The sequence below is a fragment of the Passer domesticus genome, chromosome Z, assembly GCF_036417665.1.
Source record: "Passer domesticus isolate bPasDom1 chromosome Z, bPasDom1.hap1, whole genome shotgun sequence".
In the NCBI taxonomy this organism is placed as follows: Eukaryota; Metazoa; Chordata; class Aves; order Passeriformes; family Passeridae; genus Passer; species Passer domesticus.
Genome location: NC_087512.1, coordinates 80392713 through 80412201, shown reverse-complemented (window position 1 = coordinate 80412201; position 19489 = coordinate 80392713). Strand labels below are relative to the sequence as shown.

The following is a 19489-nucleotide window of genomic DNA, read 5'->3' as shown; positions in this document are numbered from 1 at the left end:
TTAAAATTGTTTGCTGTCTGAGAAAAGTGTCTTCCCATCTTTGATATCATTGATAGCCTGTTCTATTAAGAAATTGTAGTGGTGTGGGGTGTTTTTTTCCTAAATTGAAAGAGCGTTTAAAACATTTTTAATAATTTGTTCCCCAATACTGAAATTTAAAAATACTTTTACATTTGACTGCAAGAAATAGGTACTTTTTATTTCAAACTATCAAACAAATCCAACCTCAAAATAATCAAGATATATTCAAGAAACAAAATGTCAAAACACTTCCTCGAAATCTAAGCACAATTTTTTTTTCCTTCAACACAATGGAAGTTAGATGGAATAATGAAGAACACAAACCTCATTTTACCTAAATGATATATGGTATTTTAAAGGCAGAAATCTAAGAAATGCCATTATTAGAGAATGTGTATTTACTAACACCTGCAATTTTCCAGTCTTTTATCTCTGCTGTTCTTGGAAAGGCACATTGATTGATTGATTGATTGATTGATTGATAATTGACTGATAGCCTCCCTTAACATGCCTGTATCTTGTCATCTCTTCATCCACACACAAATGATCCTAAGCTATGGTGTTAAAATGTGTGTGCTGAGCACTCAAGCAAATTCAAACCAAAATTACAAGCAAACAATGTAGAAAAATCATTGTTTGTTTCCACTGGGCAAATTTGAGTACGTTTATGACATATACACAACATAGAATAAATATTATTTATATTATATGTATACTAACATAATAAGAAATTATATAAATAAATTATTCAATTAATTAATCATATTTTTGTGATTTTACTTTTAATTAATTAATATAAGAGTAACACATCCCCATCTGCTCTAAACCCACATAGCATTGTGAAAGCCTTTCTTTTACTTGTTTTAAAACCTGATTTACACCAGCAAAACAATGCCTATAGGTTCATAGTTATTCTCATTTATTTTGCGTGGTCAATATCTCCCCCTTTCCCCTGAAACCATGATTTACAGAAAATAAGTTTACAGCAAAACAAGATTAAGAAAAATAGCTTAAAAACCTCTGAATTATTCAGAATAGGGAGGGGCACTGTGTGAAAAACTGAGGAACAGATAAAGCTTTCACCATCAGATATATTCTTCCTGCAACTGTAACTTGTTAAGTTCAGTTCTGCTGCATTCCAAGGCATCATCAATTCCCAATCCCTAAACAAGGATTATTTATCCTTTTATACGCTCTGTCTTCAAGAATAATTGTGCAGAAGAGTTCATTCCACAGCAACGTTCAAGGATCCAACCGTGCTTCTTCAGGAATACTTCCAAAATTCAATCAAACCTAATTAATGATGCCACAATATTTTGCTTCTTTAGTTCAGCAGCCATTCTTACAATTCTTTGCCACATTTATTTAGAACTACTTGGCCTGCACTGTAATTTTTTTTTTTTTTAATGTGCATTGGGTTGATTAACTATGGGCAGCCTACATTGATTATCTTTAGATTCTCTCTGTTTCTTGCATATAAAAGAAGGTATTCACAATGCCATCCTTGGAGCAAACAGAGACCTAATTTTTCCCTATTTGTTGCTGGTTTTTACTCTACCTGAGAGTGAAAACACCACTATTTGTTGCTGGTTTTTACTCTACCTGAGAGTGAAAACACCAGTGAAGAACACAGGTCTTCCCTCTCAGAAGCAGAAAGCATCACAAATGTTTTAAATTTTAAGCTGTATTGTTCCCATAAAAAAAAAAAAAGTATTAAATGTTAGAAAACCATCATTGCTTATTTTGGCTTTGAGATGTGTGAAAAGTCGTCTGGAATAGGAAGAATATAAGCAGCTGAGAAAAGCCTGGAAATTATGAGAGATCTCCACATGCTGTGCAAACCCCTTTTTTCCCCTGCAGCTAATATCGTGTGTTGGGGATTGTTATCCTGAACTGTAACACACTTCCACGGCACCTGAAACCCCTGAAGTGCTGAGGCACCGAGGTTCCTGTGCTGGAAGCTGCTGCAGGAGGGATAACAGAGGTTTTTTTCAGCCTGCAGGACCCCTTGGCATGCCTTTGCAGGTGTCCAGGCACATTTCTGCATTCAAACCAGCAGGAAGGAAAGAGGTTTTCTCACAGTATTACCATTCAACAAAACTTAAATATGTCTTACATGGAAATCATTTAGATTGCGCTAATAAATTAATGTCATGGAGGTACTTTTTAGGTTACCTAAGTAGGTTTTTATTGGGTATTTGGGGGCCTTGGGATTCATTGATGGTTTTTTAAGGCAGAATTTCCTCTTCATAGGCACCTCAGAGCAGTGAAGGTCTTGGGAACTCAGCTCCCTGTCCCAGACTTTCCCTGTTATGTTTCCAGAGTCCCATCACACAATTTCCTCCATTATTAACTTGATGACAGACCTATTTTTGAGGAAATCATTACATAATTTATGGCTCTCCTTTAATTTTTTTATTATTATTTCTGCTTTGCAATATATTGTAATATATTCCTAGAGACAATTCCCACCTGATTCACATGTTTTGCTTGTAGCTTCTGATGTCCTGACAGTGCAGCCCAAGGTGACACATCCCACAGGACATGTCTGCTCTGTTAACTGCAGAATTACACAATAAAGGTCAACACCAGTGTGTTCTCAAACCACCCTGCTCTGGGCAAAATAAATGGATCCTCTATGTGGCTATTCTTTTTTTTTTTTTTTTTTTTTTTTTTTTTTTTAGTAAATGGGGATGATATTGATTCCTGACCAGGCAAACAACTTTGCAGTTTGGGAGACTCTCAAAACTGACATTAAATGACATGCAAAAATGACCTCCTCATAGACATTTATTGCAAAAACATTTGGAGGGATGGAACAACACAGAAAGAGGAACAACCTTGTAAATATTGTTGGATACCAAATTGAAGCTGTCCTCTAACAAGCCACATTAAAAGGACATATGCTTCTATTCAGTGAGAAATTAAGTAATGTGAGCCCTCAGCCAGTGGTTTCTTTGAAATGCCATTAATTTATTAGATTGAATTTAGGAAGAAACTTAAATTTTTTTGTTATTTCTAGCACCTAGGTGCTATTGCTCAGAGCGATGCTTGGAAATACGAAGTTTATTGCTAAAAACTTGTTTGTGCCCTTTGAGAGGCTTTTCTGTCTAAAGAAGGAAATGTTGACAGCTTCATGTATTAGTTTAAAAGTTGTTTTCTCTGCCCAAATGTGTTATTTGTTTGATTAATGAATTTTTAGTGAATGATTTCTAACATCCTCTGCTATATCCTGTCAAACAGCGCACACACAGCATGCAAAACTCCTCTTCAGAAGTGTATAAAAATAATTAAGGTTTTTTGCTTTATTTATTGAACATAAGGCACAGGAGTGCAAAAAGTCTTTTTTGGCTAAATTGTATTCATAATATATTGTAAAGTAAAAAATCTACAAAATTTTTCATTACTTTAAAAAAATAAAACAATGTTAATAAATGTTTTACATAAAAGAGTGATTTACAACATATGTTTCTTTGGTTTCTTTTGGATTGTTTGTTTTGGATTTTGCTTGTTAGTTTTGGTGGGTTTTGTTTACTTGGGGTTTTGGGGATTTTTTGGGGTATTGATTTTTTTTTATTTTTAATTTTTGCGCAACCTAGATTAAATTTTAATTTTTGCTCAACCTAGATTTTGCTCCCCCTGGATTAAAGAATAATAAAGATCAAACATTTTATACTGAGCTCTGCAGTGGATGGCATGGCTGGAACTAAAATTGTTTCTGTGTCAGGTGTGGGATGTTTATCTGGGAATAGAACTCAGGCTTTTGTTCAGATCCTGGTAGTCACCATGGAAGAGAAGGAAAGACTTTGATAAACAGGCCATTCATCATGACATTATCTACATTAAGTTTGGTAGTTCTTCACTAGGTTCTCTCATTCTGAAGGGTTATTTTTTAAACTTGTTTTGCCAGAGTTTTGCTACTTCTGAGACAAATAAATGAACATAATGGAGATAAAAGATAAAAATCTTATATATTTCTTTAATTTGACAATTTCCTGAGCTTTGATTATTAAAATTCATCATCAGTCATGAAGTCAAATCACAGAGATTCATAGAAACACCTTATTAGTAGAGATAAGACAAATTACTACCTGTACATTTTTCTTTCAGACATTCAGTAATTATCATTTGTTAATCTTCTGTATGAACACAAATGATGAATTCCAACCTCCAACTTTCCTTTTGTATTTTTCCTATTAAACAGTTTTTTTTCTCCTTTTCCTTGGGGAAAAAACAACAGGCAAACCAAACCAAACAGAAAACAATTTCACAGATAAAGGACTTCTCTTTTTCCTGTGGCCTGAAGTGGTGCTTCTTGGACTTGTATAATATATTAAAATTTACCAAACTGAAATTTAACTAGTTGAAGAGAGATTTTGAGTATGTGCAGTCAGGGATATGCAAGTAGCCCATCAAACTTTGTCCCTCCATCTTTTAGATACATAAATCTGCAAAGATTCACCGTGTTTTAACACAAAAAGCACAGGACACTTCAATATCTGTGGATTTATGTTTGGAGTTGCCCCTTCTCCTTCCTTTTCCCCTTCCATCCTGAGTTGCACATTGTAACCTCCCATGTTCCCATGGACCATATAAACCACTGGAATAGATGGTGTGCAGATTTTTAGTACAGAAATCTGTCTCACACCATTGAATTTCATTAGTTTTATTGTGCCATTTTGGTCCTATTTTGCAGGTTTCTTCTGGATGAAAAAGAAATGGATTCCTTGAAGGAAGGTTAAAGCTTTTAATTTGATTTATCTTTTACAGGGCCTATGCTTGCCATAAAAGCTTGGAAAGAGAAACATATAATATAAAGGGTATTATTTAATCAAAAATGCATATCTGGAAAGAGAGATTCAGCCTTTGTAACCCTGCATCCCCAAAAGTCTCAAAAAGAGCATAAAAACCTCTCTTCCCCCAGCCCACATAGCTCAGTAAAGACAGAACTCTTAAGTCATTTCACTAAGATGAAAAAAAAAAAAGGATTTGCAGGAGAAATTAAAAGATTATGGAAGCTTTTAATAGCAATTAATTAATGCAACCTGAGAGCCATTGATAAGGGAAAAAAACCCAACCAGAAACCAACCAACTTTTCTTAAACTGATCTGTACAAAAATTTATCTACTCTTTCATATTTTTGAATAATTCACTGAGAATCAAAAAAAAAAAAAAAAAAAAAAAAGAAAAAAAAGAAAAAAAAAAGAAAAAAGGTGCATCACCCAAGTCAGAAAACAATTCCCAGGCTTCTAAAAATTCAGTGAGCTTAGATAAGAAATATCTTGTCTTCTCTGATGTCAGTGTCTAATGAGGCATTAACTTTTGCTGTACAGGGAAATACAGACAGCAATTGGTATTTATACACACAGGAAAAGAGACTGATTTCTAGCTGTAGTCCTAGAAAGATTGCTAAGCAAACTTTAAAGGAAAAAAAATTTGAGGGTGAGGCTTGTTGAAGGATGCACTCTGTACGTGAAGGACTTGTTATTAATTAATTTAGTCCCAGGTTAGCTGCAAATGGCTAACACTGCGAATCAAAGATGCTAAATTCTGCTCCTATCCAAGCCCATGAAAGAGCTGCTCATTAATTTCAGAGTTCAAAAGGCAATTTGGCGTTGTTCCTGATGTTTGGGAGAGGAGCACTGTGTGCAGAAGTGTTTCTAGTGGTAAAACAGAGTGTTTTCTTCCTCCTGTTACCCTGTGGAGGAGGACTTTGGAACAACAGATGCTCCTTGTTCTTTGAGGCTGAAGTAGTCTCCATGGAGCAGTTTTAAAAGTATTTACTGTTGAAGGTGTTTTCTCCATTCCAGTAGTTTAAGAACACTTAATTGAGTCACTGGGATAGACATTATAAAAGATTTATGTCTGTATTTTCGGTGATGCAGGCTACAATAGAAAATAATCTTAGTGACAAAACACTGTTATTACTTACTTTAAATGGTTCACACAAGCACTGTAAGTTGGTTTTCTGCTTCTTATTGAGCAGAGAGAAGATATGGCAGTCTCTTCCAGCTTTGCTTGCCATTTGTTCCTATTTGTGTGATAATATTGAGATAATTAGAACTAAATTATTGAAGCAAGTTGTTTTTAATTTAAAAGAAGAAGAAGAAGAAGAAAAAACTCCCTCTTTTTCCCTCTCAGACAAATATTTAGAAATTAAATATTACAGAGCCCTAGGTTCTTGTGTATTACACAGCTTCTGCTAGAGATGATTCCTAAGATTTTGTCACCTCAGATCTTGCAGAAGTTACCAGTGTAGGGGTGCTGCTGTCCAGGCATCCCTGCCCTGCATTCTCCTTGTAGGAAGCATTTTAATGATGTGGAACAATTTAATTTTATGGCACTTAACAGTCATTTTGTGGCATTTAATGGTGGTACTATTTAAACTTTAATGGCAGGTACGATTGCATTTTTGGGTTTTACACAGCTCTTCCCACTCTCACCCATCCTGGAGGAGGCAGCTCCCAAACTGAAAGCAGCACTGAACCCTGCCTGGGTATGGGTTGTACACATCCAAGATAATAACATTGTCATTACTTTGGACTAATGAACACTTCAGAGGGATGAATTTGTTCAAAATCAGTGACACACAGATGTTCTTACACTTATCCTGGGATGAAAGGGTGTCTTCATAGCAAGGGATAGATTTAAGTGGTAAAAGCCATAAAAGCTGCAATGTAAGATTTTTTTTTTTTAAGTGGAAAACTGGTGTAGGTCAGATATCTTTCTTATCATCATTATGACTACAGAAATTATGAACCCTCCAATATCCAGTGAATGGCTTTGGAGAAAAGTGAGTGTATTGTTTAAGGATTTCACTTCCTTTCCATTACACCCCTTCCTATGCCTGCAGAAATACAGGGTAACCAATAGTTTTTAATGACTTTCCCTAGGAAATGTTAATTAGCCAACTGAGTAAGGTCATGCCATGCTAGAACACATTAAAAAGAGCAAGAGATTTTTTTAAAGCAAGTTTTTATCAAAATGCTCTCTTGTTCTTTTGACACTCAGAAGAGAACCCAAACCCTAAATCATCATTGTGGATAAATACAAAGAAAAACAATAATCTTTAATATCTAGACTAACAAGCTTATGCTAAATTGCTGACCTGATTCCATAAAAATAGATGGAATTTCAAAGCTCCCTTCCCTTCCCTTCCCTTCCCTTCCCTTCCCTTCCCTTCCCTTCCCTTCCCTTCCCTTCCCTTCCCTTCCCTTCCCTTCCCTTCCCTTCCCTTCCCTTCCCTTCCCTTCCCTTCCCTTCCCTTCCCTTCCCTTCCCTTCCCTTCCCTTCCCTTCCCTTCCCTTCCCTTCCCTTCCCTTCCCTTCCCTTCCCTTCCCTTCCCTTCCCTTCCCTTCCCTTCCCTTCCCTTCCCTTCCCTTCCCTTCCCTTCCCTTCCCTTCCCTTCCCTTCCCTTCCCTTCCCTTCCCTTCCCTTCCCTTCCCTTCCCTTCCTTTCCCTTCCCTGAACTTCCCTGAACTTCCCTGAACTTCCCTAAAATTTCCTTCCTTTTTCTCTCTTCCCTTTTCCCTTCGCCCTTTTCCTCCTTTTGCCTCCTTTTTTTTCCTCCAGTAAGTTGTGAGCAGAGTTTTATAACTTGAATCACTCATTTCTCTCCAGTTTCATTTCTCTCTCTTTCAGTTTTTTTTTCCTTTTTCATTGCAATTTATTAACATTACTTTTACTATGACTTTGGTAATTTATTTTCACTCATTAAAATTATGATCCCAGACAATTAATTTTCTTGCTTTTATCCTCCTGATACACAACAGTCCCTCTTAGATCCCAATGTGGTGCAGAAAAGACTTGAGATAGGGACAGATCTGACCAGAGTATATTAAAATAGTGTTATAAATATTTATTGCACTAGATGATCAGTTACTGATCACAATGCTGATTTGTTTGCTCTCGGGGCTGTTTGTTGCACATCTTCTCACCTTGTGTCATGCAGCACCTCACTTGCAGGGCATGTTTGTTGAAATAAATCAAAATTCCTGCTGTGGTGTTTGTTGTCTCTGAGGGCTGGGTTAGGATTATCATTTTGCTGTATCACTAGCCTAAGATATGAGAAAATTGTTGGTTGTCAGCCTACCCTGGTGTTTGTGCCCAGAACTGCCATAATCTCTGTGCTTTTAGAACCAACCCTTTAGAAACTATTAATAATTACACCCTTACCCTTTTCTCCACAGAGAGACAATCTGTGGGGACAAGGAGGGGCACTTTACCTGTTCTTTACCCATCCTTTCCCCCTTCACCTCCCCCTTCTCCCTCAGACTAGTTAAAATAGAGGATTTTGAATTTCTGTGGCATGTTCAAACCCTCTTGTCCCTATTGCAATGCCCTTGGGGGTATGCCTTAAGGAAAGAAAAAAAAAAAAAGCTTGTTTGAGATCACCCAAGATCTATCTCAAGGATGGATAGGTGTGAGAGGCAGGGAGTGGGGTATAGTGTAAGAGAGATCCTGCAGCACTTGGCATCTCTACCATTTTGGAATTTCACTCTTGACCGAGTGAAATCTGAAAAAAAACTGGTAAAAACCCCCTGAAATTAAAAAAAAAAAAAATGCAGTCACTGTGGGAATTCCACCTCAGGTGATCACATCATCACCTGGCTGGAACAACGGAACCAATGGCCTGGAATTAGAGAATAAGGAAGCCAAGGTTGTGAGGATAAACCACAACACAGGGAAAAGACAGACATACAAGGGGCTACATTACACACAAATCTTGTGGAAAATCAAGAAAAGATATGTACTTAATGGCAGTTTTCAGAATTTTCATTGGGCAGAGGAAAATACCATATTTCCTTCCTTCCTTCCTTCCTTCCTTCCTTCCTTCCTTCCTTCCTTCCTTCCTTCCTTCCTTCCTTCCTTCCTTCCTTCCTTCCTTCCTTCCTTCCTTCCTTCCTTCCTTCCTTCCTTCCTTCCTTCCTTCCTTCCTTCCTTCCTTCCTTCCTTCCTTCCTTCCTTCCTTCCTTCCTTCCTTCCTTCCTTCCTTCCTTCCTTCCTTCCTTCCTTCCTTCCTTCCTTCCTTCCTTCCTTCCTTCCTTCCTTCCTTCCTTCCTTCCTTCCTTCCTTCCTTCCTTCCTTCCTTCCTTCCTTCCTTCCTTCCTTCCTTCCTTCCTTCCTTCCTTCCTTCCTTCCTTCCTCCCTTCCTTCCTCCCTTCCTTCCTCCCTTCCTTCCTCCCTTCCTTCCTCCCTTCCTTCCTCCCTTCCTTCCTCCCTTCCTCATTACTAATTTACTAATTAGATAATTGATCATTTTGTGTGAAATGATCAAGCCAGATTTGCCCTTTGCTGGCTGTGTAAACCAAATTGGAATATTCTCTCTGTGCCTATCAATGTGATAAGTCAATTCTGTAAACATTTAGTTGATTTTGTGTCAGGGGACAACACACGTCCACAGAAAATACCCAAAGACTCAAAAGGACCAGTTGTCAATTGATGATTATAGGCCAAGATGCAGGAGAATTTTAAATAAATATATTATGCCTTTCCTACAGATGCTTCATTTTGGTATTTTCAATCTCAGCTGCTGGGTTTTTCTCCTTAGTCCTGACTGTTGAAAATAAAGTTATTTATAATGTAAATTTAGAACAAATTTAGCTACTTTTGTAGTGTGTATCCTGTTATGTGTTCTCAGTCACATTTCAGTCTTGAAGGGGTAAGACAGATTGTGCTGATATTCCTGGGGGAATACCTATTCATTGCAGAGGTTGTATTTAAAGTAAAATCTTGAAATTGTTGTAAAAATAGGATACTACTTGAAGAAAAAAGATTGAATGCCTGTTGAATAAAACTGATTTTTGCACATAACCCATCCCTTTCTCAGGGAAGGGGTGAAAAATCTAAAAATCAACATCACATCTGAAGAACTCAAGCACAGACAGACTTAGAGATGGATGTGATTTGGACTTTAAGTCAACCTAAACATACACTCCTGTCTTAATTCAATTTTTCAGAGAGCAGCTGATTTTTAAAATATTTGCAAGTGAACTCAGAATCAATTACTGAAATGTAATACTGTATTTTTTAAGGTAGCCTGAAATTAATTTATGCAATCAGGAAAATCCTAATTCTGAATTTTTTCCCTTGTAGCATGCAGTGGAATATAACTGTTATTTCAGCAATCTGAAAATCCTAACACATAATACTTGTGCCTACTTATTATGTTCCATACTTGGAGGTTTTTTCCATTTCATGAAATTATATCACCAGGGGAAAAAAAAAGTCTTTTTACTTTTTATTGCCCTTCTTTTGTGCATTTTCATTTTCTCAAGGGAACTGCAAGAACAACCCACATAAATAAAACCCTGCCAATACAAGGGAAGTTAGTCCCTTGTTTTTGTAGTTATGAAATGAAATAGAAGTTCTAAAATATATAATTTTAGTATTACCTACATCACCTTGGAAATACTTTTTCTCAAGAAAAAATATGGTTGTATGACAGGACTCAGAACATGATTTCCAAGATCATGACAGACAGTGACAGGGATTTAAATACTGCAATGATATAAACAATTTTTTTGAAAGCATTGTTTGATTAACATCAAATTTGAATAAGAGACAAATATGAAATTTTCAGATGACATTACAACACCCTGTTAACTTTTAAAATAATTACTTTCAGAGGATAACTTGAGGCTGAGGAAAACAGAAAAAAATGGTCTTTTTTTGGAATAACTCTGACCCTTAAAATTATTTGTGAAATAAATGCCAAAAAAAATTTAGATAAAAGTGTTAAATTTGTGAAAGAACTATGGAATCCACTGCCACTGCCTTTACAATAAAGGAACACTTGGAAAGGAACATTCATGTCAGTTAAAAAAGCTCACTAAAAATCAAACTCTAATTAAGATCTGTTTTTTTCTTTCTGCAGTGCATACTGAAGCTGTAGGGGTAGAGGATCTGATACCAAATCAGTTAAATAAAGTAACACAAGAAGTTCTGCTTATAGGAATGCAGATCTGCCTATGGTGTTCATGGTAAACACATCCCCATTTATGCACAGTCAGGAATCTTTATGACAGAAAATCTTTCATGCTTATTTCTCACTGTTTTGTCTACATTCTTCCTCTTAACATTTTAATTGAGTCAATAATCAAGAATACTTTCTGTGTGATATACTTCATAATGTTAAAGAGTTTGCTAGCAGGGTCAAGCATCCTATTCCCTATTAAATTAAACTTGCCTAAGTAAAAGACTTTTTTTCTCTAGTTACATTATTTAATTATTGAAAATCAATATCTCCAACACTTTTTCCTCTGCAGTATTTATGGAATCCTTAAGCTTTTTCTTCTGTGTATTACCGTTTCTATCTTCTTTGAGACTAATCCACTTCAGTGGGCTTTGGTTTAAGATTGTAAAATTGTTTGGTTTATAAAATTTGAGTTAGTGAACACTTGGTCCTTATGAGTCCATGAATTGGCTGAAAAAAGGGAATTACACTTTGGAAAATCCCTTCAGTGGCTTACAGGAGAATGTAAGTTCTGGTAATTATTAAATGTTATATTGTATTAAAATTGTAAATTTTATAAAAATTAAAGGACATTATTTTACTACAAGCATAATTCCCCCTGCAAAAAATTCCCCAGGGAAGAAAATGAACCTAAAATAATCCTAAACAAAATCTTGCCCAGAAAAAAAATGATTCATAATTAGCAACTTACCACATGGAAACCACTAAATCAAAACAATACTTATCTAGGGGGAAACCTTATTCCTGCACTCTCAGAATACAGTAATGGTTATTAAAAATATAAAATAAAGAAAAAAAAAAATTGATACTAGTGGGTTTTGACATACATTATTTCATATAGAGTTGAGTCTCTGTGTGCACTCCAATATGTAAATAACTGCTTAACTTCACAGAAACACAAAAACATACGAAAAGTATAAGGTCACTAGCAGAAGAAGTCAATAGGCCACATTGTTTTAATGAATTTTAAGATGCTTTAAGCAACAAAATTATTTAGAAAAACCAGACCATTCCATCCACTTTTCACATCCTTAGTACTGCAGGGTTAGACACCAACATTCCCCTTCTTAGCCGGGGGAGAAGGATTTTAATCTAAATTATCTGAGCTGCTTTAAGTTGGATGAGATTTCAGATTAAGGGTGAGATGAATTTTTCACTTTTTCTCACCATCCACAGCAAAGAAAATCCTCGTGCCCAGCTCATCAGCAGAACTCCAGCAAAGTCCATGGGATAGGTCTGATCTGTCAGGTGTTTTCAGATTATTAGCTGCTAAATATATGATGAGAGCTGAAATTTAATAACTGCACATAGATAGACAGAGAGAAGGATTGGTCTGAAGCTCCTGCAAACCAAGTGAAGGCTCTTGCTCTGATGAGGTTTGACTGATGGGCAAGGTGACTTGACACTCCAGAGAGAAAATCAGGATATCACCCCATCTCTGAGTCCCAGGGCACAGAATTTTGTGGTAAAACATCACCCATTTGCAATGTTTTTGAATGTAATTCTTCTGTATTTGACGCACTCAGGAAACCCTAGGGTGGAATGTGGGGCAGGAAGCTGCACCCACCAATAAAAAATAGCATGAAGAAATGCATGGTGGAAAAGTTCTTTGAAAGCAATACAAACCAAAGATGTAACATTACCTCTCCCTCAGAAAAACACTGAACTTTGCTAAAAGCTGGGCAGGCCTTTTGAAGCAACACTTTCAAGTTAGAGGATAGTTGCTTAGTTGTGAGCAGCTATTGTTATCGTTCACCCCTGGATTTCTTCTTTAACATCAATTCCTTCAGTGAGATACAGCAAGGCTCATCCAATGTTTTAATGTATTCTTTCTTCATTTATTCCTGAAAGGTCAAAGCAGATCTCTGCTAATTCCCCTGAGCTCTTTTCAGGCACCTGTAACTCTGTGGCAGAGTGGATTCTCCTCATTGGCAAAGTGCCTAAATACTCACAGTTGTGATCTCTACTCTCAGTCCTTCCTGCCAAAAGCCTTTTGAAAAATCTGTCTCAGGCAAAAGGACTTTCCAAAGCCCACCACTGGCAGGGAGATTTTGTTATTCACTTTATGGGGCTCTGATGGGATCAAGCCCTGTGCAATAAGCTGTAAAACAAGCCAGGGCCTAGCTGTGCAGTCACTGAAAGTCAGGAGAATTTATGTCTTCCCCAGAGATGTTCAGTATCTCAAAAACCCCAAAAAAACCACCAACATTAAAAGACCAAAAAAAAGCCTCCAAACAACAACAACAACAACAGAAACCTCACCAAAAAAAAAGGAAAAAAACCAAACCAAATAAAAAAATAAAAAAAAACAAACAAAAAAAACAAAACAAAAATAAACCAAACCAAAACAAACAAAAAACAAAAACAACAGAACAAAAAATCACCCCAACCCAAACCAAAAATAAAAACCAAGTCAAAATGTTCTTCCTTGCTTATATACCCCCTGAAACACAAACACAAACATCAGTTATTTTGAATTGCTAGGACTCAACAGATGTTTAATACATCCTCCTATGAAATCTTTGGTCAGAAACTCAAAGCAGAAACTCCATCCCTTTAAATTTATATGCATATAAAAATTTATACCTGAAGAAGGAGAAGGAAATGAGAAGGAAAAATGGGATAAACAATCAAACACCATAAAACCAGCCATTCTGGATATGGGAAGCAAATCTGAGTGCTGAAAGTCTTTTTAAGTAAGCCATTACATCATTGCAAAATTCTTGCTGCTCTTTTAATTTATTAGACAATGAAAACGTTGAAGATAAAATCCAAAAATCCTTCTTAAATAAGGTTTTCTGGGCTCATCTGTAGATCTTGTATTCTTTTCTTTGTCACTGAGATGAAATTAATGGTTCCATCAGATTTCACATTTTACTTTTCTCTAATTGTTTTAGAATATCAAACCTGAACTTTGGAGATATGTCCAAATAATATTTGCTAAATTTAACATCTATCACTTTTACTCTGAAGTCTTGCATTATTTCTTTTTCTGGGTGAATGTTGAATTAAAACCCTTTGGCTTTAGAAACCTTTCTAACTTTTGATTTTTCCTTTTGAAGCGTATTCTTCCATGAAAAATAGCTTATTTTAAATGAATGTAGGATGGCTTGAAATGAAATTAAAAATTAAGTTCCTAATGTGCTCCAGGCATAATCATCCCACCCTCAGAAATCCTCCCTCTGTTCTCTACTCACATATAAATATCTGAATGACAACTTTTCCTGCAGTAATTTAAAAAGAGAAAGTTTTCACAAGTAGGTCATATACTGGCAGTCTCAGGTCACCAAAAATTCGGGGTTTGCATCTTTTTTTACCTGAAATCACTGGGACATCTTTCCAGTCAAAGACAATCAGTTTTTCATCATATTTTTCTTAATTTCTCCTGCCTCTATTTCCCTTGTGGGTGTCAATTCCCACCCTCTTTCCTCAGCTGCTCAATACCTTCCTCTCAGGTGACACAATCCCAATGCATACTAGCATTTCCTAGTGGAAAATGTGCTATTTTTGACCAAAGGTCCACTCATTACAGGATACTTTTATTCCCATTCTCTATTATTCTTCTGGATAACACTGAGAACTATTCAAAAGAAAATTTTTGTTCTGTATTTCTATAGCTTGAATACCCAGCTTATAAGTTCTTTGCCATTTCTGGTATGGCATTTTTAAAGTTGTGCTTCAAATTTTTTTGCAAGTGCTTAAAACTCTGCAAAGTAGGCAAATTACCAATTTTCTTTGTGCTTTTCAGAAAAGAAGGCAAGACAAATACATTTTAAGTATTAACCATTGCTAATTACATAAATATGCACATGAAGATTTATAGATCCATTTTTAGGTTTTATCCCAAGACTCAAAATCTTACTAAGTTTTTTTCGAGTTTGGTAATCTTAAAAAAACCCCAACAAACTATCTCTGAGTTATTTGACTGGTAAGTAGGTTTTGTTTTGGCAGAACAAACCACAGTGATAACTTGGGTTAATTCTTAATAAAAAAATGTATTATATATTTTGGATGAATCTTGCACCATATTCTATAGGGAAAATTAGTGTGATAACATTTAAAGTAAACAATATGAAGTGCATTTTAATTTATTTTTACATTTTTTGTAAAAGTGAGCATTCAAAAGAACACCAAGATTTGTAATGTGAATAAGGAATCAGAATTCAGAGCTCACATAATGATGTCTTTCTTTGCTAAGTATTTTGAATTTGGCAAAAAAGGATTTCAGACTAGGTGGTGATGTTGTTTGGCTAATCTTTTGCATTTGTAATTTGTGTTTAAAGAACAGTTTATTCCTCAACTTCAGATAATTTCAGTTTATGCCCCCATTGCCATTCTAAACAGCAAAAACGGATAAAGGAAAAAAAAGAAAAAGAATAAATCTGAAAAGTTTTTTATTTTTATTTTTTTTTTTCTGAAAACATAACATACTCTTGATCATGTTCCTAGTAGCAGAATTTATTTCTGTTTCACCAAGAGAACCAAACACCTGTGGAATCCAAGTGCATGATTCACAAGAACAAGTTAAAAAGATACATAGTTAAAAAAAAACCGAAAAAAAGCTTTCAGCTTACTGTATATAATGAAAGTGTAGTGGGATTTTCACAATGATTCAGCTATGGAGCATTTGCTGCTGAAGCAAGAAATGAACTTCCCACTGAATCCTGGATTCTGGAGCACTTTTTAAAGAGCCTTGCAAAACACAACATGAAAGAAGAGGGAAGAAAGTCAAATTTAGGATAAGAAGGCAAAAAAAGATTTTTTTTTTTTACCTCTCATATAACAATCTTTGACAATTTTTTTACTGTTAAGACAATGACTACTATAAACTAATTTTTTCGGCTATAATTTTTTTTCCCCAAATCACATTGCAAGGTAAAAGCATATTTTCATTTTGAAGATTTTGCCTAGTTTGAGGTTACACCTATGAAAATACTGCTTTTAATTAACTGTTGAACACAGTCCAATTCATTATTTTTTTTCATTTCTGGAAAAAAAAAATCTGTGCTTATCAGATTACTTTGAAATTTTTTAAGCAGTCAGACAATCACGGGCTGTTAATAGTGGATGCAAATGAAAATAGTTTCTGAACAATTACATTTATACTTAATGTTCCCGTTACTTAAAATATATATGTCATGAATACTAGAATTTATAAACATAACTAATAAAAACATGTAATTGTAAAAAAATGTTTTAATTCAAGTAATGTTTTTAATTATTTTTTTCCCCCTAAGTATTTGTATGGTCTTGAAACCTTTCCTCCTCACACATTTCAAAATGTTATTACTTTACTCAGTACCAAACGGGAGCTGGATCTCTCATGCCAAACATTTCTTAGCTGGGGGTAAAATTTAAGTTCTTTCTTTCTTAAAGAATTTCCCAATGATCTGCCAGATTTTGACACTGTTATTGCAATTGATATTGAAATAATCCCCCTTAAGGAGATTTATAGCACCACTACAGCACAGGAGAGTATTCTCTATGTAACAAGGTCCTTAAATATGCAAGACTGTCAGATATGCTCTCATATGTAATTTCCATTCATAACAATTATAAGGGCTATGAACAGGGGACAAATGAAGCGTGGATGGCAGAGGTTCCTTTCTGCTCCTGTAAGTTTTGATTTTACAGTAAATCCTTGGAGCCCCTTTTAAGTATTTGGAGATAAAGAAATGTGAGAAGAACCAACCAGCTGTGTCATTTTAGGGTAACACCCTTCTCAAGTGCTGATAGGTTGGGAGTTGTCACAATTTTGCATTGCCTCCTTTAATAGGAATATTTTTCCTCCTCCCTTAAAAAGTCACTCTTGAATCTGTGACCTTTTCTCATATTTCCTTAAGATATCCAAACTGAACATAAAACATCAGAATACTTTAGTATGTTATTAAATTAGTAGGGTTATTTAATACTTAATTGATCAGTATTATTGCATTTAGCAGGTTATTTGTAGATTGTTTCTGTCATTTGTGCTGGAAAGTCTGTATCTAATCACATAGTTTCATCTTGGGGTACCTGTTGGGAGGGGATCAATGCTGTGTCATGCCCCAAGGGAAGGCAGGGTTTTGGGACCTCAGCACTGAGGTGTAGATGAACACTGAAAGTTGCTGGAATCTGCTTTCCTGGGCAAGACTGGGATGAATTAGTCCACTGTGCTCTGTTGGAGCTCTGTTTATAAAGTGCAGTCTTTAATTTCAGTATCACAGAATGGTTTTGGTTGGAAGGGACTTTAAATCCCACCCAGTGTCACCCCAGCCATGGCAGGGACACCTTCCCCTGTGCCAGGCTGCTCCAGCCCCAGTGTCCAGCCTGGCCTTGGGCACTGCCAGGGATCCAGGGGCAGCCCCAGCTGCTCTGGGCACCCTGTGCCAGCCCTGCCCACCCTGCCAGGGAACAATTCCCATTGCCAAGATGCCAGCCAGCCCTGCCCTCTGGCCCTGGCAGCCATTCCCTGGGTGCTGTCCCTGCAGCCCTTGGCAATTGTCTGTGTCCATCTTCCCTGCAGCCCCTGCAGGCCCTGCAAGGCCGCCCTGAGCTCAGCCCAAAGCTTCTCCTGCCCGGCTGAGCAATGGCAGCTGTGCCAGCCTTTGCTGCCAGCAGAGCTGCTCCGTGCTCTGCCCAGCCTGGAGCCTCCTCCGGCCTGGCTGCAGCAGCTCCAGCTCCTTGCTGGGCTGGCCCAGGGCTGGGGCAGCTCTGCAGGTGGGCTCTGGCTGAGGGGAGAGGGGCAGAATCCCCCCTGCCCTGCTGCCCCCGCGGGGCTGGGCCCAGCACAGGCCTCTGGGCTCTGGGCTCGGCCAGCCCAGCTTTGGGGTCCCAGCCCAGCCCAGCCCAGCTTTGGGGTCCCAGCCCAGCCCAGCCCAGCTTTGGGGTCCCAGCCCAGCCCAGCTTTGGGGTCCCAGCACAGCCCAGCTTTGGGGTCCCAGCCCAGCCCAGCCCAGCTTTGGGGTCCCAGCCCAGCTTTGGGGTCCCAGCCCTGCCCCACAGCACCCCCAGGGCTCCTCCAGGGCTGCTCCCTCTGCTCAGCCCAGCCTGGATCCATCCCAAGGCTGCCCTGACCCGGGGCCAGCACCTCCTGAGATCCCCATGGGATCCCCTGGGGGTGTCCAGGTCCCTCTGGATGCCATCCCATCATTGTGTGCACACTTGCAAACAGCTCTTTCTGTGCTGTGCTACTGCTTTAGGAAACTTAGGGGAAATTCATGGATGTTAACTTGACAGCCCCTGCATCTCTGTCCTAATAAGAAATTTCAAAATGCTCTTTGTCAGAGGATGACTGATTAAGTAGTAGCCCTGTGCTACAGAGCTGAGAAAAAAATTGATTGGCCAGAATGAAACATTTGCTTCTTCATTTAGGTCAAGACTTTTTTTGAGATGGTGATATTTTGATGAAGTTTTTATCATTCATTTTTATTTTCATTAATCCAAGGTTTCCTATGGGTCCCAAGGCAAATATTTTAACCACATAAAGACTTTTCAACCCTATAGGGCACCCAAACTCTAATAAAAAGCAGATTTGGGCAAATACCAGTGCTGTAAGGCAAGACATGTTTGATATTAAATGTGCCACTGTTCCCAACACTGAACGTCCTCGAGGTCTGAAACAAAAAACAAAACTCTTGCTTGTCTTTGCTGTAAGATTACAATAAAAATGAACTTAAGCTCATACTTTTGACAGCCTTGACATTTTTGTTTGAAACTAGTTCAACTCACCACCCTCCTGCCAAGGTTCTAGGAATTTTCTTTCTTTTATTGAGTCAAAATTAAATTGTGTTCACAATGACTGGCCAAGCTGGTTTTTGCAGCTACTTCTGAAATCAGCAGGATTGCACAGTTTTTCTTGAAGGTGATTTTGACTCTTTATAATTCATACATGGCTTTTCTGTTATTGTGGGGAATGAAAGGAGTTTGACTATTAAGAAAATATAAGTCATGTAATAAGCCAATTATAAGGAATGTTAAAAGGGCGTTCTCTAAAGCACAGAGAAAGTGCCAGACAAATTTTACCCTGACTTTTATTTTACCAGCAAAGCATTATTTTTCTTTCTCCAAACATATTTCTTAACAACCTCAAATTTTAACAGCACTGACATCATCCCATTATTTTTTTTCCTTGTAAATTCTAAGAAATGTTTACTAATTTTATAAGTTGGCATAAAGCAGTGAATTAACAATTCGTACAAGTTTCACAAAATTAGCCAGTTCTTAATGTACCCTAATAAAATTAGGCTTTGTAAATGTAGTCTGCAAAGTGTCTTTTCCCATGAAATGATTAAAATGTATTCACAGAAGCAGCAACTAAGATATTCTGTACATCTTCTTTAGTAGTTTCCTTCAATTATTTCTGAAAGTGACAGTAATGAAAATGGATGACAGTAGTAAAATTGTAATTTTCGCTCTAGAGAGCTTTTATCTTGTGGAAAATAGTTCAGAGAAAAAAAATAACCTAAGAAAGGTGGTTATGTAAACATTGACCAGTATGTAAACATAGAATTT

The 19489-nt window shown here is 37.0% G+C and overlaps 1 long non-coding RNA gene across 3 annotated transcripts; it reads right to left on the bottom strand.

The window, feature by feature from the left end:
- Positions 1-286: 286 nt before the first annotated feature.
- On the bottom strand, positions 287-17244 carry LOC135290663 (uncharacterized). Of its 3 annotated transcripts, XR_010353428.1 has the most exons (5): positions 15571-17244; positions 5954-6052; positions 2494-2581; positions 1624-2387; positions 287-1579 (listed from the first exon to the last, which is right to left on the bottom strand). It is a non-coding gene; the product is annotated as an uncharacterized LOC135290663 (long non-coding RNA). The 3 variants fall into 3 exon arrangements; XR_010353427.1 differs by having other exon boundaries at positions 1624-2581; XR_010353429.1 differs by lacking the exon at positions 15571-17244 and adding an exon at positions 7959-8862 and having other exon boundaries at positions 1624-2581.
- Positions 17245-19489: the final 2245 nt, after the last annotated feature.